The sequence below is a fragment of the Alosa sapidissima genome, chromosome 14 (assembly GCF_018492685.1).
Source record: "Alosa sapidissima isolate fAloSap1 chromosome 14, fAloSap1.pri, whole genome shotgun sequence".
Taxonomy (NCBI): Eukaryota; Metazoa; Chordata; class Actinopteri; order Clupeiformes; family Clupeidae; genus Alosa; species Alosa sapidissima.
This window is the reverse complement of record NC_055970.1, coordinates 24,204,383-24,229,877: the sequence shown is the minus strand read 5'-3', so window position 1 is coordinate 24,229,877 and position 25,495 is coordinate 24,204,383. Positions and strand designations below refer to the sequence as shown.

The window sequence follows — 25,495 nt, the reverse complement described above, 5'->3', positions numbered from 1 at the left end:
ATGCAGTGCAAATGATACACCGTACGATCAACTAGTCAAACTTTACAATCCATCAGTGCTCGAATTACGTGAAAGACAGAGGGAGCCGAGCTCCCATAGAGTGAGGACTTTCTCCTATGAAAGCAACAAAGGCAAAAATCTGAGGGGGTCTCTCATATCTGAAGGTGTCTGGCATCAGGGGCGCCTGCAGGAATTAATGCTATGGTACGCACACCCATCACCCCCCCCGCAAAAAAAAAATTCACTCGTGAACAATATTTGTCCGTTTTAGGTCCGTGCATTGGTCAGCAAAAAAGTAGCCTACATAGCATAACAACATCCACATGCAATAATACAACGACAATGTCTACAATTACCTATTCATTTGGACAACTTGATACAGCCCTATACAGGCTAAAGTTACCTTTAGTTTTGTTCTAGCGTAACGTGACGTCTGGCTTTAGTGCAGTCTAACGTTGTGACAAGCACACCAATAGCCTAGCACAGTGCGTACGGACGTACACTAGAGTGCGGATCGGGCCGCAAATTTCTGTCCGAACCCGGCCCGCGTCCGACAGAGTTGCGTCCGAACCCGACCCGAACCTGACAGGCATTTTCATTTTTATGTCCGAACCCGACCCGAGCCCGACGCAGATGATGCCTCAGTTATTCCCATGCTAGTGATTAACCCTCTAGGCGCCACAGGCGACTATAGTCGACAAGATGCGGTACTGAATAAAACGGCCGATTTAGTCAAATAGGGTGTCATATTTCGTTCGACTTCCACTCCACTAGATGGCAGACATGTCATACGTCATCCCCGAGTCGAAAAAAGGACACGCTTTAAACAAAACTTTCTAGCTACAGCGCATTCAATCAGTGTATGAAATACCGGAGCTAGTGTGCGTGTGAGCCACTTTGTCAGAGCGATATTGTCAACGTCAGCGAGTATTTGCATTAGATTATCGTCTAATGGCATCAAAAAAGTTTACCTGAAATGAAGTGTTGGGTCTTCTATTCGCGGACCCTGATTCTGAAGGGGAATATCTGCCTTCAGAAAATGACGGTGATTCGTTTAGTGAGGCTTCAGATGCGTCCCTGCCTTGCAATGATGCAGCTGGACAAAGTGAGAGTTTACTCCATAGTTTAGCTTACACCAAGCACAAACGTTGAATCGTTTGCCCAATGTCACTGGTGGGAATAATGTTTCACGGGTTCGGAGTGTTCATCGGGAAGTTAGCAGGGTGTTAGTGGTGTGGCGAACGAGGCTGGAGGTAGCCTAATATCCATAGCGCTAGCTTCTGTCTTCTGAACGTGTGCCTCTCCACAATCGCGGCGACAGTAACGTGGTGGAGCCTTTGTCTAATGCCACTGGGTATGTTAGACGAGGTCGAAGTGCTCATAGGACAGTTAGGGGGGAACGTAGTGGCAGTGTGGGGAGTCACAATGAGAATGACAGTAGGCCTAGTCCGAGCTGCGCAAATTCTCTCCACTCGGCGCGCGCGAGGCAGATCTGGCCATGCTGCTCGCATGGTGGAGGTGGTGACACGCTCTCTCCCTCTCCCACACACACACACACACACACATTAGGTCATGCATAGTCTATCACAAGATGATGGGAATGCCGGCCCTGTATGGATAGGGATAGGGAGTCATTATCTCTACAGCAAAAGGCCTGCTACATAAAAAAAAAAAGTCAGCCATTTAGTAATGATTTACACTGTTGATTTGCTATCTACTTCCCTGATCATTTAGGACATACAGTACACTATGTGTTCCTTTTTGTGTGTTCATGTCCTTGTGATGTGTGTGTCTTTGTCAGCTAAGAAAAAAAACAAAAAAACATCAACAAAAAGAAAAAAAATACTAACATTGTCTCTTGTCTTGTCTCGTCATCTCACTCCTGATCTGTGCCTTGCCGTGGCAAATGAGCTTTTGAACTAAACAGGTCTTGTCTACTTGTGTTTGTGTGTCATCTGAATAATATATATGTGCCCCATACATGGAATCAGAGTGCCTACTGTATGTAGTAAATGGAAAATCTCTACAGCAAAAGGCCAGTCTACCGCTACATGCATTTGGTTTGTTTCTGCCATTTATTAGTAATGATTTACACAGTTTGTTCACTACTTACTATTTACCTGAGCATTCAGTATTGTGCAATATAGCATTCAGAAGGTGAGGGACATTTTGGGGGGAAAGAAGTGGTGCATTTATCATTCAAACATGCAACTTTTCATGAAAATTCTATAATCCAAGATGGCCGCCACCATATGACGTCATAATATGCAAATTAGATATAAACATTTAATCTCTACATACACTTTGGGTCATCCTTAATATTTCTCTAATTTACAGAAAGTCTCTATCTCTTATCACTTTTAAGATATAGCCTTTTGAAATGAAGATGTCAAAATTGATCGTTTCGGAAAAAAACCTCTGGCGCCTAAAGGGTTAAACGTTCACGTTTGTGGATAGCCTGTCTTTTTAGCCCTTTAAACGGAACACACAACAAATTGTCTACAGAATCAGATAAGCGTGCACGCACGCAGGTCACACACAGTGCACATTAACACAAGAGGCCCAAGCAAGCATAGCCTACTGAAATAGAATTCTTGTCTTACCATTGACGAAAAGTCGTGAAATGAACTGCAACAGTCTTTGAAACTACAGTGCCTCTGTCACTGACATGCAGCATCGATGTTAATTGGTGCAACTCGAGGAAATCCTTATCCAGTTCAACGAGATGACCTTATAGCCTACCGGTAGCCTATGTCTTTACCACAGTATGCAACGCAAATTATCTTAAAATCTCCATAGGCTAACAACTTTTTTTAACGTCACCCAAGACTGTGCTTATGTGCATAACCATTTGTTTATGTAGTCGTGACAACACGTGTGCATTTCAGGCTGCATGCCTGAAATGCGTTGTCACGATAAACAAATCTTGCACACAGGAAGAAAGCTATTAGGTTTTTTTTACATTTTACTTTATTCTCAACGTTTGCATCATGTAAAGCAGACCTGTTGGTTACCCAACATTATAAGGAATTTTAAATGTAAAGCTTCCAATGCATATCGCCCCCATGTGTCTGAACCCGGACCGAACCCGACTACAATTCCTAAATATTTGTCCGAACCCGACCCGTCGGGCTCGGGTCGGGTAGCCACACTCTAACGTACACCTGCAGGCGCGCCTGTCTGGCATTGTAAATTAATCTTAAACATTATCCATCCCTGTGCGATCTCTTACCATTGAAGACTTTACATTAAAATATAGGCTACTACGGGACGTAGACCTACCCTACGCTCTTGAACGCAGCATGACTGCACTTCCCCACCACACCACTACACTATGAGCAAACCGCATACAATTTGATAGCACTCGCAAGTCTGAAAAAGTCACCCTGCTTTGATGTGAGTGTTTTGTCTATTTACATAGGCGCTCATTGGGTGGATACATGCTGAAAAGGTTCTGTTTGCTGTTGAACTTGCGCTTTGCCTCTTCTATGTTGATTGACAAAGCCATAAATTATGGCCCATAATGCAGCCTACTTCAATGATTGTGTGAACTGATCTGTAGCTATCCTCTGCCATTCAGAGTTCCCAGATTTTTTGAAACACCCCTTAGCAATCTCTGATGGCGGAATATTCAATGGCTACCCGACAACATCTCAAAAATTGTTTGTCTATTTATAGCAACACACAAGACGACTGAACACCCAGGTGTTGTTATCACTACGTGTACATTAGCCTATAATAGGCCTACTAGAACATAGTTTGGCTGCAAACTGCTAGTTAGTGCATTTTCCCTGTGTTTAAGTTAAAGACTACATGCATTATTGTGTTTGACACGGAGGATAGCCTATCTGAGACGGTGGTCTGGTTCAAATGAGTTTCGTTGTGAAATTGAGAATGGCACTCAGACTAAATCGTTTAGTCTATTTCTTTGTATTGTGAAATTTAAATGAAATATGGACTATTACTATCAATAATATGTTGAAATTGTATGTAAAATAAATCAATTTCTATGAAAAACCTCTGTCTGTTGTGTGCGTGTATCAAGTTATAGCCTAGGCCTACCGTGCGCTAACTGTACTGGGCAAAAGCGCCACTCACGCCTAGGCTATTTAATTGTATCGCCTTGTTAGGCTATGCGCGGGGTGTGCCAACTTTTTATGAGATAGAGAGACCCCCTTCAAGACAAAAAGATAATTCGAGTATTGCAATCCATGTATATCCAGTTGGAGAAAGTACATCAAGGAAGAGGAACGTTTTCCAGGCGAGAGCGAGAGAGCTGAAACCGTCAAACTGCCACACCAATGCAGTCTGTTCTCACACACAACATCTACACACCTGTGATAACAGCTTTATTCAACGCAATTTAAGGGGTTATTTGGGGCAAAAACTAGCGACGCCCCTGACCTCGGTATTTGAAAAATCCTGGCTATGGCCTTAAATGCTTGTGTGTATGTGTGTGTGAGAGAGTGTGTGTGTGTGTGTGTGTGTGTGTGTGTGTGTGTGTGTGTGTGTGTGTGTGTGTGTGTGAGAGTGTGTGTGTGTGTGTGTGTGTGTGTGTGAGTGTGTGTGTGTGTGTGTATGTGTATGTGTATGTGTGTGTGTCTATGTGTGTGTGTGTGTGTGTGTGTGCATACGTGTGTTTGTGTGTGTGTGTGTGTGTGTGTGTGTGTGCATACGTGTGTTTGTGTGTGTGTGTGTGTATGTATGTAGGAAAGAAGGGGAAAAAACAAAATGCAGGCAGAAAGAAACAGCTGCTGCCATTGTCCTTCCAGCTAAAATAAATCTTCAGAACAAAACATAAAAAAAACACTCACAATAAGGGTGAAGGAAGCTGAGAGCTGAAAGCTAAAGTCTGCACATCACAAACGAGTTGTTGACTCCGTCTGCACTATTCCACTCTCCCCCTCATCACTTGTCCCTTGGCATGAAAGCAGCGTTTCACCCGTATGAGAACAGAAACGTGGCTCATCGATTCAACATCTCAACCTCATCATCAGTGGGGTCCGCAAATGAAATGTCCTGCGCCCTGACTGTCTGATTAACACAAGTGCTCATAAGATGAGAAATCGAGTGGAAGGGGGGGGGAATATCGCTTCATGTGTGAGATATCTCAACTCTTGAGCTATAGGTCTTGATATTCCCTATCTTGGATGCCAAATCCCTTAGCTAGTTTCATATAGTTCAATTACATCAAGGCCCTGGTGGAGGAGCATGCTCTGCTGAGATTGCTTTTATTGCGTTCACCCCCCATCCCTATCCCTCTCCAGCTCACCATGCCTGGAGCATCAACTCAAGAAAGAGCCATGGTGATCAAGAGTGCCAGTCTCTTATTCAGCGCCTGCGCCTGCCCACCACCCAACCCCTCTCTGACCAAGTGATTCATGCATTTAATCAGCCGTTTATTAAAGGGGTCTCTCCCTACCTCTGTCTGTGAGTGTGTGTGTGTGTGTGTGTGTGTGTGTGTAAGCGCGCGCGTGTGTGTGTGTGTGTGTGTGTGTGTGTGTACGCGCGTGTGTGTGTGTGGGTGTGGGTGTGGGTGTGTGTGTGTGTGTGTGTGTAGGAAAGAAGAAAAAAAACTAAAAGCAGACAGAAAGAAAGAGAGAGAGATAGAGGGATGAGGTTTTACAGTACAAGTACAGGACATAGATTCATTTGTTTTTCTGTTTGTAAAGATCTCTCTCACTGAAAGCATCGCTTTTGTTGCATTATCTCTGTTGTATTATCTCCGTCTCTCTCTCTCTCTCCTCCATGCTTGTGCGCCATATTTTATAGATTGCTGTGATTTTCACTGCCTTACTCACTCTCTCCCTGTCAGAGCACACCAGGGCACAAAAATAAAGCTCCAGTTCAGCCGGAGGCAGAATCTACTCCAGCCATGCATAGCATTCACATCCAAATATGCACAGGCAGTGCAGATGTGAGTGCTCAGTCCAGGACTTGCATAACAAACGGCGAATTAAAGAGATGATTCAAATGCTGTAAGCAATGTCTTGGACTTTTACAGTGATTGCAGCGAATCAAAGAAGCACGAGGAGCACCTCCAAACGTTTCACAGGCATGTATTTCAGTTTTCAGTCATGAATCAAGCATCAGGCCCACACAGGTCAGTCTCTCCGTTACGTACATCAATCTATCATTCTCAATGCTTCTTTTCTCCCGCACTGTTTCTGTGTTCTGTGTACACACACACACACACACACATACTTTTCTTTTCCTTTGTGCACACGTATTGCAGAAGCAGGGTCTCTCACTGTCTGCCGTTATTGATGCTGGCAGAAAATGATCAAACTCCTCTCGTCGTGCACCTGTTTCCCCACATCCGCCGTTTCCAATTTGCGGCTCCAGACGTCGTCATCAGGGCGGCAGCGCCAGGCAGCAGCTGCAGCGCGGTGCCCACTGAAGTACCCGGCCGGACGACGCCTCCTCCCCCTCCGGAGGGCTCCCAGCGCAGTGAGCTGCGGTGTGGCTCGCCGTGGCTCAGAGCACCTCCATCTCCCTGAAAACCCTCTCTTCTGCACCCTACATGCAGTGTCACTGATCCCACTGTCATAACAGAACTCCCTATCTTGCGTCAAAAGCTTAGAGTCATACTCCAGAAAGATGCACTTTTGCTTTACTCTCAATCTTTGTTCAAGGGGTACAACTTTGCATAGTTCTGCATCCAACATTTTACTAGAATATCTATCTATTTATGTATCTAGTTGGCTCATTTAACATACAAATTATATTTAAAATCTCTGATTATTGCAATCCATAAGAATTCACTTCCCTACACGTGGTGACAACTCACTGGATCACTGCTACACACAGTTCAAGAACAGTTACAAAGCTAAGTCTCTACCAGCTTTCGGAAAATCAGATCATGTCGCTGTTTTCCTACTGCCTATGTACAAACAGAGAAGTCAGACGGACCCCCCAGTGACGAAGGAGGTCAAGCGCTGGACTTACCAATCGGAAGCCAGGCTACAGGACGCCCTTAGCAACGTTGACTGGGAGATGTTCAAGACGAACTCTGCTGACATAAATGAGTTTACGGAAGTATCATTGAGTTACATCAATATGCTAACTGATTCCATCATCCCAACTGTAAAGATCCGAAGCTTCCCTAACCAGAAGCCATGGGTGGATAGAGAAGTGAGAACAGCATTAAAGACACGCACCATGACTTATAATGCTGGGCTTATTTCAGGGGATGTGACGGATTACAAAGCAGCATCTTATAGTTTACGCAGAGCTATTAAAGATGCTAAGCGGCGCTATAGAGACAAAGTTGAAGCTGATTTCTTGGAGGGTGATCCAGCATGAGTGTGGAAAGGACTCCGAACCATCACTGGCTTTGAAAGAAAGTCCCCTCCTATGATGAATGTGAGTAAAGCCCTCCCTGATGAACTTAATGCTTTTTATGCTCGCTTTGACATGAAAAACACAGACTATCTTGCACTAGCTGCAGCATGTGAAGCAAATGAGGATGCACCTTTCTGTGTCTCTGAGGTCGATGTGAGCAATGCCTTTAGGAGGGTTAGTTGTAGAAAAGCTGCTGGACCGGATGGAATTTCTAACAGGGTTTTGAAATCCTGCGCTGCACAGTTAGCTCCTGTGTTCACTTATATCTTTATCACATCATTGGCTCAAGAGATAGTTCCTACTTGCCTCAAGCAGTCTGTTATTGTTCCAGTACCGAAAAACAAAAGTCCATCATGTCTGAATGACTACCGCCCAGTAGCACTGACGTCTACATTGATGAAGTGTTTTGAGAAGCTTGTGAAAAACATTATCTGCTCATCCCTCCCTGCCTCCTTCGACCCTCTCCAATTTGCTTACAGAGCCAACAGGTCTACAGAGGATGCCATCTCAAACCTCATGCACACCACCTTAACTCTGGAGGAGGGGAATGGGAATTATGTGAGGATGCTGTTCATTGACTTTAGTTCAGCATTCAACATGATAGTACCTCTCACCTTGGTCACAAAGATGAAGGCCTTAGGACTTAGGACCACCCTGTGTCACTGGATATTTGACTTCCTCACCAACCGTTCACAAGTGGTTAGAGTGGGGGGTCTGACATCTGACTCATTAACCATCAGCACTGGTGCTCCCCAAGGCTGTGTTTTGAGTCCACTGCTGTACAACATCTACACACATGACTGCAAAGCCAACAGTAGTCATACCTCCATCATCAAGTTTGCAGATGACACAGTGATCTTGGGCCTGATTAGTAACAACAATGGACAGCTCTACTTGGATCAGGTTGATGAGGTGGCACAGTGGTGTCAATCTAACAGCTTGACACTGAATATCAATAAAACCAAGGAAATGGTAGTGGATTACAGAAGGAAGCTGCCGAACTACAGTTACACCCCACTAATGATCAGCGGGCAACCTGTAGAGAGAGTCACAAGTTTTAAATACCTTGGTGTCCACATTACTGAAGACTTAACATGGACTGTTAACACTCAATATGTTCTGAAGAAGTCCAGACAACGACTCTACTTCCTTCGTCAGCTAAGGAAATTCAAAGTTTCTACATCCATCATGAAGGCCTTCTACACTTCAGCGGTTGAGAGTGTTCTAACTGGTAGCATCATCACCTGGTATGGGAACTCCACAGTTAGAGATTGTAGTACTCTGCAGAGAGTAGTGCGCTCAGCTGAACGTACTATAAGAACTCAACTCCCTGCTCTACAAGATATCTATTCCAGAAGAGTACTCCTAAGAGTCCAAAAGATTCTGAAGGACTTTTCTCATCCTAACAATGGATTATTCCTACCGCTGAAATCAAGAAGACGCCTATGTAGTCGCAAAGCCAGAACTGAGAGACTCAGGAGAAGTTTTTATCCCCAGGCCATCCGAAATCTGAACTCACACTATACTGACTTTGCACACATTCACTCCTCATCATACTTGCAGTACACTGCCCCCCCCCCCCCCCCTCCCTACACAGCACATTATTTCATCAGGAAGCTTCTCCAGCACACATCCCCAACATACTTACAGCACACTGCCCCCCCCCCCCCCCCCATACACAGCACATTGTCTCATGAGGAAGCTTCTCCAACACACATATTGCACACTGCCCTCTCCCCACATACACAGCACACTATCCCATTTCCCCTGTCATCCCCCCAACACACACACCAAGTTGGGTTAGCCCCTTGAGCCGTGGATCTGCCCAAGGTTTCTTCCTTGGTAAGGGAGTTTTTCCTTGCCCCTGTTGCTCTTGGGTGCTCCTTGTTGGTGTCCCCCCCCCCCAATCCCAATCCTCCCCCACCTTTCTTATGCAGCCCTTGCCACTTAATCTACTAAACCCCTCTTCTACTTCTAAATGCACAAATAGGCTGACACCAGACATAATTTCACTGCATTTCTTACTTCCAGTAACTATATGCATGTGACAATAAACTTGACCACAGAGATAGAGAAACTAAACTATGTCCTAAACTACATCCACAGACAGAGAAACTAAACTACATCCTAAACTGTGTCCAGAGATAGAGAAACGAAACTACGTCCTTAACTTCACTACGGTCACTGGCAGCCAGCTGCCTCTCTGAAACAACTAAAGAGAAATGCCAGTTAGTTACTTTGATGCACACCTGAACACATCACACACCAACCCCCCCCCCCCCACACACACACACACACACAGCACCACACCCACTGGCATTCTCACATCAGCGGGCTTAATCTGCACTCCATCATTACTCCCAGTGCCCATTGGCACCGCACTCGCTGCTGCCCGCCCGCCGCTCCGTCATGCCAGTCGGGTGGCGTGGCAGGTGGTAGTAGCCTGGTGGTGTAGGAAAGATGGCAGGCCCAGTTGGCAGTGAGCGGCCTGGCGCGTCGGGGCCAGGGCATCACGGTTAAGGCAGGCTGGCAGGTGGACGTGGGCGGCCCGGGTCGGCCAGGATCGACCCCTCCTTAGGCCCCCGGTGATGTCGGGCGGCCCCAGGGTTACGGAGAGGTCAGACGGGCGTAATCAGGTCCAGCTGGGTTCACGGGCCGAACAGTGTCCTCTGATTGCACTCATTAGCGGAGGGGCGGTTGTCGGGGGAGATGGAGGCAAGTCCTTCACCTCCGCTAAAGTCGCACCGAATGGCGTCCACTCACAAACACACAGACACAGTGCGTCCATATGGCAGGGAGATACAGGCATGGACCCATGTGCATACAAAAATACTCTCTCTGTATGTGTCTCTCTCTCTCTCTCTCTCTCTCTCTCTCTCTCTCTCTCTCTCTCTCTCTCTCTCTCTTTCTCTCACTTTTAATTAAATTAAATTACAATGAGCTTTATTGACATGACAATGGATTGTGTTGCCAAAGCTTACACATTTGGTATAATAATACAAATACAAAAAAAATAAAAAATATATTTGTGTAAAAAATCTCTCTCTCTCTCTCTCTCTCTCTCTCTCTCTCTCTTTCACACACACACAAATACAATCTGTCACTGTGTTACGCAAATACACACGCACATCCTCTTTGGCATACAGTTCCACACACACTCACAAAGAGCCCATTCTCTCTCTCTCTCTATTTCTCTCTCTCTCTCCCTCACTCTCTCACACACACATCATCATCACCCCCAAAGTCCTTCACCTTATGTCTCCCTCTCAGCACAGGCCCTGTTATCACTTGTCCATATGGTTGATTGCTACTTAGAGGGAGAATGACAAAATGGCTGTTCATTTCCTAATCTCTTCTGTCCTCGTGAAATCCCCGCTACAGTAATGGGGAAGATTTACATGGACATATGTGTGCCTGTCACCGCACGCCTGCGAGGTCATGTTTAGTCCAACCGCCAGAGATTTTGGGGAGCGGCCAACTGCATTATCTGTGAGCCCCATAGAACCTTCCAGCAATTTCCAAAACGCACACACACACACACACACACACGTAATCAAAAAACGACCACGCCACACATGCTCACCTGTTATCCCCTGCTGGGCCAGGAGAGATGATGTCACGGCATGCAGAGAGGATCCCGAGACTTGCCGTGCTTTGAACATGAAAAAGGGAAAGTTCACAAAGACCACAACAAGCCCGATTATCCATTTGTAGAATGTAAAAAAAAATTTACCCCACAAATTATTACTGTAATGTTTGAATTGGGGTAAATGGTGTGTGCATGTGGTTAGCAAAACTGTTAATGCAGGCAACAAACTTTCCAGTACAATTACATCACTCCGTTCATTTTTAAAGATTAGGTAACTATGTAGTTTTACAAGTCACTTTGATCAAGTTTTATATGATTTTACACATCTCACACTGATCGAGTCATATATGATTTTACACATCTCATACTGATCGAGTCATATATGATTTTACACATCTCATACTGATCGAGTCATACATATATACATTTTTCATGTATTACATTTTCTATATTTCCAATATTACGGTGAAATAAGTGATAATTACCAAGCGCGTGTACCCAAAATAATTGAAACATTCAGAATTGACACTCATTTTGTCACCTTAGCTCTGAAATCCCAGATTTATTAACCTAAGCCAATGAAATGACAGCCCTTCCTTCCATGTCCCTGAAGCAACATGTTGATTGGACGGAATTGTTTGTGGCCAGAGTCAGTGCTGACCAACACCAGTCAGACTGGCAGAGCAGGCGCGCCTGCAGATGTACGTCCGTACGCACTGTGCGTACCATCAAGCTACTCAACAACAGAACATTTCCCTTGTGTGTGTGTGTGTATTCACACCAAATTGGCCTACCATACATTCCCAACTAGGCACAGTATCCCTTTAGCATGCCATTAGGCTATTTAGCCATTTTCTATTACGTAAAGTTAGTGAACACGTTATCAAAATTAACGTGCACCCATTTTATTTGAGCAGGAAAGAGAATACGCACGCAGACACGCAATAGGCTACTTGTTGTTTTCTTTAACTCGGCTATCTATATATGGTTATCAGCACACAATGTTGAGCTAATTCACTAACTCAATACTCATCATGGATATCACAAGTTTAAACAACGAAAACAGAAAGGATGGAGGCAGCAAAACTAGGAGTTATTCCAGATGGGCAAGAACAAGGTAGGCAATTGGTGTGCTTGTCAGAACGTTAGACTGCACTAAAGCCAGACGTCACGTTACGCTAGAACAAAACTAAAGGTAACTTTAGGCAGTATAGGGCTGTATCAAGTTGTCCAAATGAATAGGTCATTGTAGACATTGTCGTTGTAGGCTATTATTGTATGTGGATGTTGTTATGCTATGTAGGCTATTTTTTTGCTGACAATGCACGGACCTAAAACGGACAAATATTGTTCACAAGTGAATTTTTTTTTGCGGGGGGGGGGGGGGGGGGGGGGTGGTGATGGGTGTGCGTACCATAGCATTCATTCCTGCAAGCGCCCCTGTGGCAGAGAACCGTCAGGACCAAATCAATGAATTTGAGAATTTGGTCGTAGAAGCACGGACGCCACCTTTAACTGTGATTGATCAATTGGTTGGCGACGCCCAGTGAGTCTGGGAAGGTTGTGATGAGCAGAGGTACATTTGGGAGTCTGTATTTAGTACTTGGATAATATACACATTACATTTGTCCTCTCTCTCTCTCTGTCTCTCTGTCTCTCTCTCTCTCACACACACACACACACACATACAGGGAGTGAAAGAGTATTCCATTAGAGAGAAAAAAAGAAGAATCAGCACAATAGTGGGCAAACATTTTGCCTTTGCTTTCAGGCTTCCCCCCTCTCAAAAGGACAAAACTTGAATCCGCTGTAATTGGATCAGTAAAAATTGGGTAAGTTTCCACTTGTGCTACAGACAAAGCCAGATGACCACCCCCCCCCCCCCCCACACACACCCCCCCGTCACACATACACACACACACACACACACACACACTTCCCCTGAAAGCTCAATTGTTAATGGAGACAAATGTTGCACTGCATCCTGGGAGAGTTCTCTAATGGGGGAAATAACAAGGGGGCTACACAGAGCCCATCTCACACCCAGCTGGGGCCTGGGGCTGCCGTGAGGGCCACATTCACCAGCATCAATCCCCCACAATCCTATTGTCCTATAATACACCAAGCTAATCTTCTCTGCAGAATGCATCATCTGACCCTTCTCTCTCTCCATCCCTCTATTTCTCCCTATTCTTCTCTCCCTACCTCTCTCTCTCTTTCCTTCCCTCTCTCTACCTCTCTCTTCTAACCTCTCTTCTTCCCCATCTTTATCTCATTCTTTCTCTCTCTCTCTCTCTCTCTGTCTTCCTCTCTCTTTCTCTTTTTTAAGGAGAGTCAACACCCTCAGCTGCTTTTAAGAGAGGATTCTGCTAACCTGCACTTCCGTGGAGGGGGAAAAAAGTAGAGCTCAGCACAACACAGCAAGATCTAACAATCTGGGATTTTTTTCAAGTTTGCTTGGGACGGTTCAGCAAATCTGCAATAACTTTGAAATAGGAAAGGACCGCATTTACAAAATTTGAAGAGTGCATCAAACACTGCCATAAACTCTAGAGAAAACAAAAGCTAAAGGATGAGCTGTTTTAACTCTGTAAAGCGGTAAAGCAGTGTGTCCCACTTAGAAGCCTCCAGTCCAACTCATCATGAAATATTAAATTAAAAGTTATAACAAAGGCCCATCATGATTAAGTGCAGGTCTCTGATCTCAAATCAACAATAAGTATAAGTATATACACTCTTTCATTACATTACATTACATTACATTACATTTGGCTGACGCTTTTTAACCAAAGCGACTAACAACATGGTAAACAGTAAGTTTTTAGAACAATTCTCACAATTTTAGGACAGTTTAAAAAAAACATTAGAGTACAGTAAGAATAAGTGCGTCGGTGAGTGCTGTTTTTAACAGTTACTTGTCAGTTTAAAACGGCTGGTGAGTGCTAGGATCAGTAAGACTTGTTGTAAGTGTTGCTATGAGAGTAGATGTTCTCTAAAGAGCTGGGTCTTCAGGAGTTTTTTGAAAGTGGAAAAGGATGTCCCTGCCCTTGTAGGAACTGGCAGTGTGTTCCACCAACGAGGAACAACAGATGAGAAAAGTTTGGATTGGCTTGAGCGTACCGGTGGTAGAGCTAGACGTCGTTCGTCAGAGGAGCGCAGCGGTCTGGAGGTAGTGTAAGTCTGTATGAGGGCATTCAAGTAGGTGGGAGCAGAACCGGAGACTACTTTGTAGGCAAGCGTTAGAGACTTGAATTTGATGCGGGCCGCCATAGGTAGCCAGTGTAGCTGGATGAGCAGCGGGGTAACATGTGCCCTTTTGGGTTGGTTGTAGATCCCGTGAGGAAAATTTGGTCTCTGCATTTATCCCAATCCGTGAATTAATGAAACACACTCAGCACACAGTGAACACACAGTGAGGTGAAGCACACACTAATCCCGGCGCAGTGAGCTGCCTGCAACAACAATGGCGCTCAGGGAGCAGTGAGGGATTAGTTGCCTTGCTCAAGGGCACTTCAGCCGTGCCTACTGGTCGGGGTTCGAACCGGCAACCCTCCAGTTGCTGTACAAGTCCGAAGCGCTAACCAGTAGGCCACGGCTGCCACAATACAGCTCTGGGAAAAATTAAGAGACCACTGCCAATTTGTATAGGACCATCAACTCATTCGAATGTCACTCAGCAACCGCAGGATTGTATGTAGTTTGTAACATGCATGTTGAATATATAGCAGGTTTGGACGATGGAGTTTGCAAACAGAATTTGCTTGAAGTATATAGATCTGCATATGGTATGTTGGAGCATTTGGCATAAACACATTAGAGAGAATTATTGTCAGCTTCAGACTGTGGCGAGAAGAGTGACAGTGTCCTTGAGAAGCCGGAACAGTGCGGCCTAATCACACCCAAACAGCCTTCATTGATAGCCAACCAGAAGCAATTAAGAGTTTAGAAACTTCAGAACAAAAACAGGGAAGCAAAAAAAAGTGATCCTCTTTTTTGCTTCCCTTGGTAATAACACTCAGTTATGCCCCACCCCCCCCATATCTGCATTCACAGTCACCCAGGGATAATTGCACACCTATAATGGTGAAATTAGTCGGCCCTGAAATGAGATTCCAGGAGCAAAGAGACTCCGTTTGGTGACATCAAACCTGTCTGTGTGATTGGGAGAAGGTACTGCTTGCAGCCGTACTTCGCTCCTCTTTGATTCCGAGGTCTCGCTCCTCCTTCTCCCGAAGCTACTTCTTCTTTAGTTTAATATCTGCACTGCAGCAGCTCGTACCTTCAGACAAACGACTTAAATCTTCTACTTAAGTTCTGCAAGCTTATTATACGGTGCATGTTTCTCTGAGCCAGGGGGTTTATGTGAGCAGAAGATAGTGTGTGCGTGTGTGTGTGAGAGAGAGAATTTGTGTGCTTGTGTGTGAGAGAGAGTAGAGAGAGAGAATGAAAGAGTGTGTTTGCCTGAGTGTGTGTGTGTGTGTGTGTGCGTGCGTGCGCACATGTGTGTGTGTGTGTGTGTAAAAGAGAAAGACAGAGGGAGAGAGAGGTGGGGGGTTGTCTCTGCGTTGATGTGCGCGTGAGACGGCGTTTGTTTGTTTGCGCTTCAGCGCACAGAACAGTGACTGTCATTTCCTCTCCTCAGTCCCTGGGGACGCAGAGTGTGTCTCCCACTCTCCTCCGGATGATGTCTTGATTTCTCCGGGTCTCTCTGTTACATCACCCCTCGTCTTCCTTTCTTCATCAGTCAAGCCTCTTCCTCTTCCTCAACCACCCCCACAATCACCCTTCTCTTTCTCTCTCAGTTTCTTTCTCTCTCTCTTTTTTTTCTCTCTCTCCATGTGCCTCTCACACTTCTGTAATCTCTGTGCATCAGGGATAAGGAATAGGCAGGTGTTTCATAAGCTACTCAGAATATGAGCAACACACCGTCAGATAGACTTAAAGCCCATGAGGATAAAACCACCTTTTTTTTTATCTGAGCATGGGTATCACCCTGCATATTGATACACGTCTCTCTGTCTTTCACTGCTTACTCGCTCCCTCTCTCTTCTCTCGTTCACTTCAAACTCCCCCCCCCTCCCGCCAGCACTGCAGGCATTAGTGAAGCTGCCAACACAAGTACGTGAGACAAAGCACAGGACTTAAGATGCTCACCGGTCCCCGAGTCAATCTGCTTTGAATCCAGCTTCATTCTTCATTCCGACTGTGTCCTGCGCTCACCTCCCCCCACTCTCATCCTCCTCTCCATACGCCAGGCGGGCCATTATGCACTCCAAAGAGGGTGACGATTATTAGGGTTAACCTTTCAAAAAGCCTTCACATAATAGGCTTGTCCCCCCAAAAAAACTGCCATGGTTAAAAGGTAATTTAGTTCTTCTGCAGAAATAGAAAAGACGTGATTCTGTCAGAGGAATAAGAGAACATGAGTATGTAATGAATAAGTGCATGTGGTAAAGTGGTTAACCTGCAAGCGCGCATGACAGCGTTACACAGTGCTCAGGCTGAGTATGTTCAGCAGGTTCATCTCCACAGGATGAAATGTCCATTTACAAACAGGAAACTGAAAATGTGATGATGCAAAGTAACTCAATGATAGTGCCGTGATGTCGCTGAAAACAATAGTGACCTGCCGTTGGAAGAAAGCCAAGATCTTGCTGATTGAGTGGTTTGAAGCTAAAAAGGAAATGCATCATTGAAAAGAAAGAGGAAGAAAGCCAAGATTGTAGCCTGACAGGCATTGCGATATCTTTTTAATTACATTTCTCTGGTAATGTCTGACAGGGATGTGATGTGCAGAACGATAGGAGTGGCTTAGGCTAGCAGCAGTTTCTTCATTAAAACCTCTTCAAGAGCATACAGCAATGCTAATTAAAACTGTGAATCAGGGAAGAAGAGAGGGAGTGAGGGAAAGAAAGAGCAAGAAATGGAGAGAGACAGCGAGAGAGGGAGGAGGAGAGAGACGTTGGCAATGTCTTCACAATTGCAGTCATATTTCCAGTGGCAGCTCACTGTGTCAATAGCATGACCTTGGGGTGAAAACAGGAGTCTGGCTGGCTTGGCAGTATGGATAGGGGAGAGGAAGGTTCTGTAATAAAAGTGAAGAAAGAGCAGAGGTGGAAAAAGGACTAAAATATTGTACTCAAGTAAAAGTACCAATACTTTGAAATATTACTCAAGTACAAGTTAAATTACCCATCTGAAAATGTACTCAAGTAAAAGTAAAAAGTAGTTCATTTAAAATGTATTTTAAGTAAAAGTTACTTAGTTACTTCTTTTTTTTGGAGGGGGGGGGGGTATGAAAAATCCCCCAAAACAATCGGTTTTACCTAGCTCAAGTTGCTGCAGCCAGGAGCTAAAGCAGCCAGGCAGCTACAGCGCTACACTTTGGGGGCATGTGGGCATGTTCGTGAGCCCCCATGTTCATGGCCCCAGAGTGTAGTGCTGTAGCTGCCTGGCTACCTTAACTGCTGGCTGCAGCTACTCGAGCTAGGTAAAACTGATTGTTGTCGGGGGTTTTTTGTACCACAGCAGCCTACTCAATATCGGTGACCTCGGGAAACGGAAATCTATGTGACAAATCACGCTCATCCTTGCTCGCTTTGCAGTGAACAGTAATCCAGCACAACTGAAAAGCTGCTCACAGGCAGCTGAGGCAAGCAGGCCCATGTTGAGTTTCAGAGAGAAACTGAAACTGTTGGAAAGGTGTTCAGCAGATCCAAGGGCGTCGGACTGGGGGGAAAGTGGGACTGTTTACTAGGGCCCCAATAGAGGATAGGGCCCTTTAAAAGGAATATATTTTATACCTGAATATTTTCATTTACAAATTAAATGTCAAAATGAATGTCAGACGAAATGTAAAGTCTGACTGACTGACTTCTGTATACAAAAAATAGTGAAAAAGACTAAGTCTAAGCAGGGGTGTCAAACATACGTAAGACCCGGGATCAGATCAGGCCCGCCAGCAGGTTTTATACGGCCCCCCAGATGTTTTAGGTAGGAAGGGAAAATTAGAAAAAAGATATTCACATCCAGTTGTCTTCAACAATGTGTAATAAGCAATATCTCTATAATATGATAAATTGATTAACCCTAGCACTACAAGCCATCCTCAGGAAGGAAGAAGCAGAAAAGCTAACATGGAAGTAGGGCATTTCAAGGGAGAAAGAGCAGTAGGCTATATGACAGCAGTACATTATTTGTACTTGTTTGTGATATCATCAAATAACACTCTGATACCCATGCAGAAAAATGATAATGACCATGACAATGACGCCCCAGCTCACAAGGTCTCATTCCAACAAATCCGGCCCACTAGGCCTACTTAATATGTGTTTGATACCCCTGGTCTAAGGTCACTCACACTCTCCCTTGCTAAAGCGCAAAATGGTTTAGTCCGCCTGCACAACGATTCATAAGGTAACTCATTTCGTTTATGTAGTTGAGCATCGCTAGTAGTGGGCCGCTAATTGTTGTGTTGTGCCAAACATGTGGACTCGAGTCACATGACTTGGACTCGAGTCAGACTCGAGTCATGATTTTAATGACTTCAGACTTGACTTGATAAAATTCGGCATGACTTGCGACTTGACTTGGACTTGAATACTATTCACTCGAGACTTGACTCGGACTTTGCCTCTTTGACTTGTGACGACTTGACATGTCTCGAGTCAAAAACTAAATTTCCTGATCGTGGACCAGTCACCCCAGAGATGCTTTCCCTCCGCAACTAAAAAAAATAAATAGCGGAGACAAGCGGCCAGTCCAGAGCACAGTTCCGCACTGTGTGTAGGGCACCGAGAGACAGAGAAACGACCAACATTTAGCCAATAACTAGTAGCTTTACTGAAAACTGATTTGCACTCTTGTTAGAGAACGTTTACAATGTCAAAATGCACCAACAGCATGTTACATAAAGATGATACTTTTCGAGTCCTCTCCATTAAGATCCAACTTGAACTTATGCTAGCCTACTGCATTTAATTGAGAACCCCATCTAAGCACGCACGAGAGGGAGAGAAAACGAGTGGCAGGTTCCAGCTGGCTTGTCATTGTTGATGATGATTGATATTTTCTTTTAAATATAAGAAACGTATAAAAGGAAATCATGAAGGCAACAAATACGAGATTAGGGGAAATTGCGGATTTATCCGGTTCTCACTACTGTTATAAACTATGAGATCCAGGTCACTATGACATAGGCTGCACTCACTGTGATTTGGAAAGTGGACAAGAATATGAAGAGTTGTCTTTGCCTTTGTGTAATGGAAATGGTGAGTCTTGAAGTAGGCCTATTCAATAATTTGTTTACATGAAGCACATTGATATGCCGATTGAAACGCATTCCACTCAGCTAGCTAGGTGGCTACTGGCTACCAGGCTCATAATTCACATTTAATTGCAAACAGAAAATGTCAAGCAAGCATCATGTCATACATGCATCTATTTCCAAAGGAATGAAAGCTGTTTGTGCCAACTTAATATCATGCTTATCATTGTTAATATTGTGCTATACATGTGGCACAAACAATGTTTGAGTTTGTGGACTAGCCATAGGAATGGAGCTGGTAAAAAAAAGATCATTATGAGAATGTGTGGACAGTGGCACACAATGGGCTTAAAGTGACAGTGCACCATTTACAAATGAGATAAACAGCATCAAATGTGTAGTATTTCTTAAGAAATGAATACTTTAAAACAAAATTACTGTGTCATTATTATCTTTTAAATAATATAAAAGTGTTGACCTTGGCTTCCCTTATGAGTTGCCACTGGCAGACAGCCTAATAAATTGTTTGCAGGCAAATCTGTGGCCTAGTGCAGTGAAATGCCATCAGTCAAATTATTACTCATACTTACAGTGGGCTCCGCAATTTGGAAAAACAATATATATATTTGTCATGTAGCTATCTGTTTTGTACAGATTACTCAGGCATGCACATGTGTATATTGTATGCGCATGCATATATCGTAAAAGATTTCAAGACAGAAACATTGAACATATTTTAATCTGTATTTATAAAACAAAATTCTGTGGATTAGATGGAAGTGTTAAAATTATGATTGATAGTCTAATAATGCCATTATTAAGTGAAGAGTACCTGATGACTTGTTCAGGACTTGAAAAAGATTGGGACTTGGACTTGGACTCGACTTGGCTTTGATGAGACTTAGACTTGGACTCGACTTGGACTTGAGTGCTAAGACTTGGGACTTACTTGTGACTTGCCAAACAGTGACTTGGTCCCACTTGGTGCTACTGGCAATGTCTTTCTCCAAGAAAACCAAGTTGGGTTACAAAAAACAAAGGCAAGAACAGGAAAAAGAAAGCGATCAAAATGAGGGAAAACAACTGCTAATAAACCTCTTTCTAAAGGTGTTCCCTAACCACTGTAAAGGTGAGCACAAACGTTAAAACACGAATCCCATGGTGTTAAACTGCTTGAATATCTCCGCAATCGTTAGTGTCAAAAACGAACCGAGACAACCCATTGAAAGAGCGGAAAATACACTTTCCTGGGTTACACATGTAATCTGAGGTAGCCTACCCTATCTCGTGATCCGCCTCCATCTCCATCTCTTTTAGAAAGACTTGGCGCCAGCTTGATTCATGTCCTATGGTAGGCTACATGCTGATCATTGTTTCTGTAGTTCCGGGCTCGATTTTTTTTCCCTTCCCTTTTTTTTTTTTTTTACTCAGTAACGGATTGGATTTGTGATGTAGCAGTACAATACTTCACTCAAAACGTAAAAAGTAAAAAATAAAATGACAGATTTTAAAAACTACTTAAAAAATACAAAATACACAAAAAAGCTACTCAATACAGTAACATGAGTCAATGTAATGAAAGAGAGGTGGAGAGATAAAAAGAAAACAGAAGAATAGAAAGCAGTCAAATAGTTTCCAGTGATGGCACAGCTGTCATAAAGACCGTGAAGAACTCTAATGGCACAGGCCCAAGCTGAACAGATGTTTGCCAGCTGTTGCCAGGCCAACAGTGATAGACAGGGATATGTTGCCTACTCTTGCTATACATGTTTGAACACTTAAGAAAGTTTCACGTAAGTTCAACTTTTTTTTGTTTAACAGGGACTAGTTTGCTATGCTTTGTATTATATTATGTTGTATGTTACTGCCAATCATACATGTATGTCGTTGTTGTGTTCGTGGATATCTTTATTTTTCAGTGGTGTTTTTAAATATATATTTACATACTTATATTACTTTTTCTGCAGTAAGTTCATGTTGTGTGTGATGTCCTTGAATTATAGCTAAATGTGTGTGTGTGTGTGTGTGTGTGTGTGTGTATGTGTGTGTGTGTGTGTGTGTGTGTGTGTGTGTGTGATTCTGTATCTATCTATCTTGATGCCTACACAGTACAATCAGTCAATCAATCCTCCAGTGCTAGATGGACTAGCTGCTAGGTGACACGCCAGCAGAGCTCCATTCCTCCATAGTGACGGCATGCCACCTACCCCCCCTATCAACTGTATGTTTGGGGTGACACCTGTTGGGGACAGCAGTAGTGAGTCCGACACAAACACAAATCCTTCAGTGCTTTCAGTTACCCGTAATAGACAATGTAAGTTCAAAGGTAAGCAACATAAACCAAATGACAGAAATGATATAGGGTAAATCTGTCCAAATAGGCTTAAGAACTATAGGAGGGTGACAGATGACCTTTGGAGGAAAGTGTCACTGTACAATTTGGGGCCTTTCAATGCTATTGATTCTGGTATTGATCAGAACGCTGTGTTCACCTAGTTGGACTTGCTGAGTGTGCAGCTTTGACATCTGACCAGCGTGAGCAGCATTGATGGCTTAACAACGTATGCTGAACTTTTTAAATTGGTCCTTTTTTATATGGCACACTGTATATAAAGGACAACACAGAATACTTACATTGATACACAGATACATACACACACTGATACATCCACACGCACACACACACACACCCACACACACACACACATACACACACACACACATGCACACACACACACACACTCACACACACACACACACACACACACACACACACACACACACACACACACACACACACACACACAATTTTAGCTTTTGATATGCACACCCCTACTATACTGTAAGCAACCACTGTTCTTAAGTACGGTTATGGAGGACTATAATGAGCATGGGCGGACTGGCCATCTGGCATACCGGGCATTTTCCCGGTGGGCCGATGCACCTTTTGGGCCGATAGAATAGGCTATTATATTGGCCAATGATCGGCCCAAAGGAAGGACAATCAGCGGCCCATTGCATTTCTATTGACATGTGTGACATGCCATGCTGATAATGATTATGATGACTTATTAATTGCGATAATGTAGGCCTAATGATATGGTTATGATAACATAGTAAGGCCGTGCTGTGATTACAATAACAAATAGCGCAACTTTTAAATTTTCTAAATTAATGATTTGCAAACCCGGACAGCACAAGAGTGTCAAATCGACGTTAATTGTTGGTCAGATTGATCAGTTTCCGTCAGACACCCAAAATTCAACATCGATGGCATGAGTGGTGGTTGGTCTCTCAAAGTAGAGAAGATTTCTATCTTGGAAGGGTTATCATGGTAACCCATGGGCTAAAAGACTGTAGATTGACAGAAATGTAAACGAAAAGTCATGCACAAGCCAACTAGCTATATATAGCCTAACCTATACGATAGGCTACTGGAACTGGAAGACACTAAGGATAATTAGTTCATGTAGCTATACTGTTCCAAAATGTACCAGCAATGTAGGTAGGTAGTATAGCCTACAGGAATAAAATATTTCCAGCCCTGTTTATGTTGTGTTGTTTCAGTTGTCCTACAGTGATAACTGGTATACATTACATTAATATCTACGACAATCTGGGTAATTTAACTCTTTACACATAGGCTTCAGTATTTTTTTGGTGCTGTTGTCAATTGAGCATTGTATAGTTTAAATGTAGCCTATTGAATAATTTGAAATGATACTTTGAATTCAAGCTGAAACTCTTATTTAATAATTACTTGTATAGCCTACTTGAATATGGAGATGTGCTCCATGCCTACCTCTGATCAGTCAGAGTGAGGCCTACATCACTTTCAGTGCTCCATGACAGTTGAAAATATACATATTCAAGGGTAATACAAAGATTCTGTATTTAATTAGGTGTGTCCGACCAATTTGAGGGCCGCTTGGGCCAAATATGCCAGGGCCGATTTTTGGTCCCAGTCCGCCCCTGATAATGAGTGTAATTCTGGTCTCTTCATAAGAAACACTCCACATGAGTTAGGCATCAGAAACACTCCACATGAGTTAGGCAGCAGAAATAGCAAGAGTTGTTTTCCTTTTTGGACTTCCCCAAAAAACTTTTCTGATTAATGTAAGATCTTTCACCAGTCATCGATAAAACAGCAAATGTTACGCTCGCCACGGGTCTCCACTAAGAATGAGGCACGGTTCAAATGTGTGCCAAACGGCCCTGCAAGGTGATGGAGGATCCTGGAATTTGCTCATGGCGGCAGGGGTAAGTCCTGGTCCGGGACGAGCCTGGCATCTGCCCCTGCGTCTGTTGACTCCTTCCGAGGGGGTTAATGAAGGGCGAAGCCTTCCAGAATTAAACGCCAGATGAGGAGAGCCGGGCTTAAGTGACTCGAGCTGCAAGCCAGAGCAAGTAATTACTACTGTGGATTCCCAGTATGAGGGAAGTGGGGGTGCTGTAAGAGGGAGATGGGGATGCTGTACTTGAGTGTGTGTGTGTGTGTGTGTGGTGGGAGGCATAACGGAGCACTGCAACTGACATCATATATGCATATAAAGGCTTAGACCCAGCCTAGCTAACCCATATTAGCTTCCAGAATGGCTAGGCTGGCATAAGGAAGCTCAGCAGTGAGCCCTCCTCACGGAGAACAGCGAGTCATGTATTGGCCCTCACATGCACACATGGCAATGCAATGCCTCACACTGGGATTCTGTAGAGTGGGAGGAACAGTGTGCATCCTCAGCGTGACTCTTTAGGGACCTTACTACACAAAATAATTAAACAAATGTTTTTTTATGTTTGTGTTTGTCTGGGTTTGCAGTTTAAATGTTGCAGAATCTATGAGGAAGACTGAGCTTGAACACTCAAATGACTAGAACATTGAACATGGCCAGAAGACCACATGGATCAGTGATTATAAAACACTTATTAGTATGTTATTAATATGTTATCAGTAGTCTATTTAACAGTATTAGTATGTTATATAAACTGCGGTAGTAATGTACTGTATGTAACGTTATGAGAACCATAATGTTAACTGTGCAATTGCTATTGGTGGCTTCACCATAATATTGTTATTTGATCTCCCATGACAGGGCAAAGCATTTCTAATGACACGGTAATTGCATGGTTGGACCAACTTTATAGCAGACATGTCAAATGAAATTTCAGCATGATATTCCTGCACTCTAATTGTATAGCTGAATGTGATCACTAGATTAGTTTGTGACACAAATAATAATAAAGAATCACTTTGTTCCCCGATATTTCAGGGAAGTTGCTGATTTAATTAAACGGGCTGTTTGTTTCCTTTTCTACGGTATTGATCTGTAGTGTTTGATGTGTATAATGAAACATTTATAAAAGGTCAAACAAGGTTGTTGATCTGTCTGCCTTCAGTGCTGTTGCAGTGAGCATGTGATTTGTAGCAGACAAAACTTTATGTGCGAAACCAAACACACACTAACTGATTACAATTTATTTATTTATTTATTTATTTATTTATTTATTCTTTCGTCTTAGCTATTAACCAGATATCAGGAGTGTGCTCCTCACATTCCACCAAGAATCAGTCATCTCCTATTAACGAGCTGAGCCCCAGTCCATATACACCCCCCGGCCTAATGTGGGGCTTAAAACATGTTTTATTTAACTGCTAAAGAGTGTGAGAAATCTGCTATGTCCAGAATATCAATAAAAACGCCCACACCTTTCCAATAAACGTGACATTGAAAACACCTAACATTCAATAGAGTGCTGTTAAGGTCAAATGAGTTGATAAGCCTGTGATGTTATGTGACAGTGGTGATCATCAGTTTATGATATAGATGCCGGATACTCAGGGTTGAAATGGACATTGGTTTATTAAGGGAAATCATGGTTGTTCCATCCTTCACTGGTACAATATACCACTTTGGAAGTACAGTCGTCTCTGATTGTCATGTTAATTTAAAATTTCAGCATTAATCAAGGTTCAAAAATGTTTTTGTTTATTAAAATGGTTTAGTGTCTGTCAAGGGGAAAAATCTCATCAGCATTGCAAATAAGTTGTGACCATGCAGGTTTTTTTGTAATCATGATTGAGGTGTGATGAAGACGTGCATCTGTGTTTTTACAAGAATGGCTAATTACAGTCAATTATGGAGCACTGCATTGCCTTTTAACTGGAAACCCTGCTGGGCAGCTGATTTGTGTTTCTTTCATTTCACTAAGTGCACTGTGCTCTGTAGCCAGTTTGATGGAATGATTTTAAGGTAAAGGACACCTCATAATTCGTTTTGAGAAATGCACAAGATCGCTTA

The 25,495-nt window shown here is 43.5% G+C and overlaps 1 long non-coding RNA gene across 1 annotated transcript; it reads right to left on the bottom strand.

Annotated features, from left to right (window-relative positions):
* Positions 1-4,047: 4,047 nt before the first annotated feature.
* Positions 4,048-22,998, bottom strand: LOC121681136. Its single transcript, XR_006022001.1, has 3 exons — positions 22,619-22,998; positions 22,036-22,039; positions 4,048-4,058 (listed from the first exon to the last, which is right to left on the bottom strand). It is a non-coding gene; the product is annotated as an uncharacterized LOC121681136 (long non-coding RNA).
* Between the last annotated feature and the right edge of the window lie 2,497 nt (positions 22,999-25,495).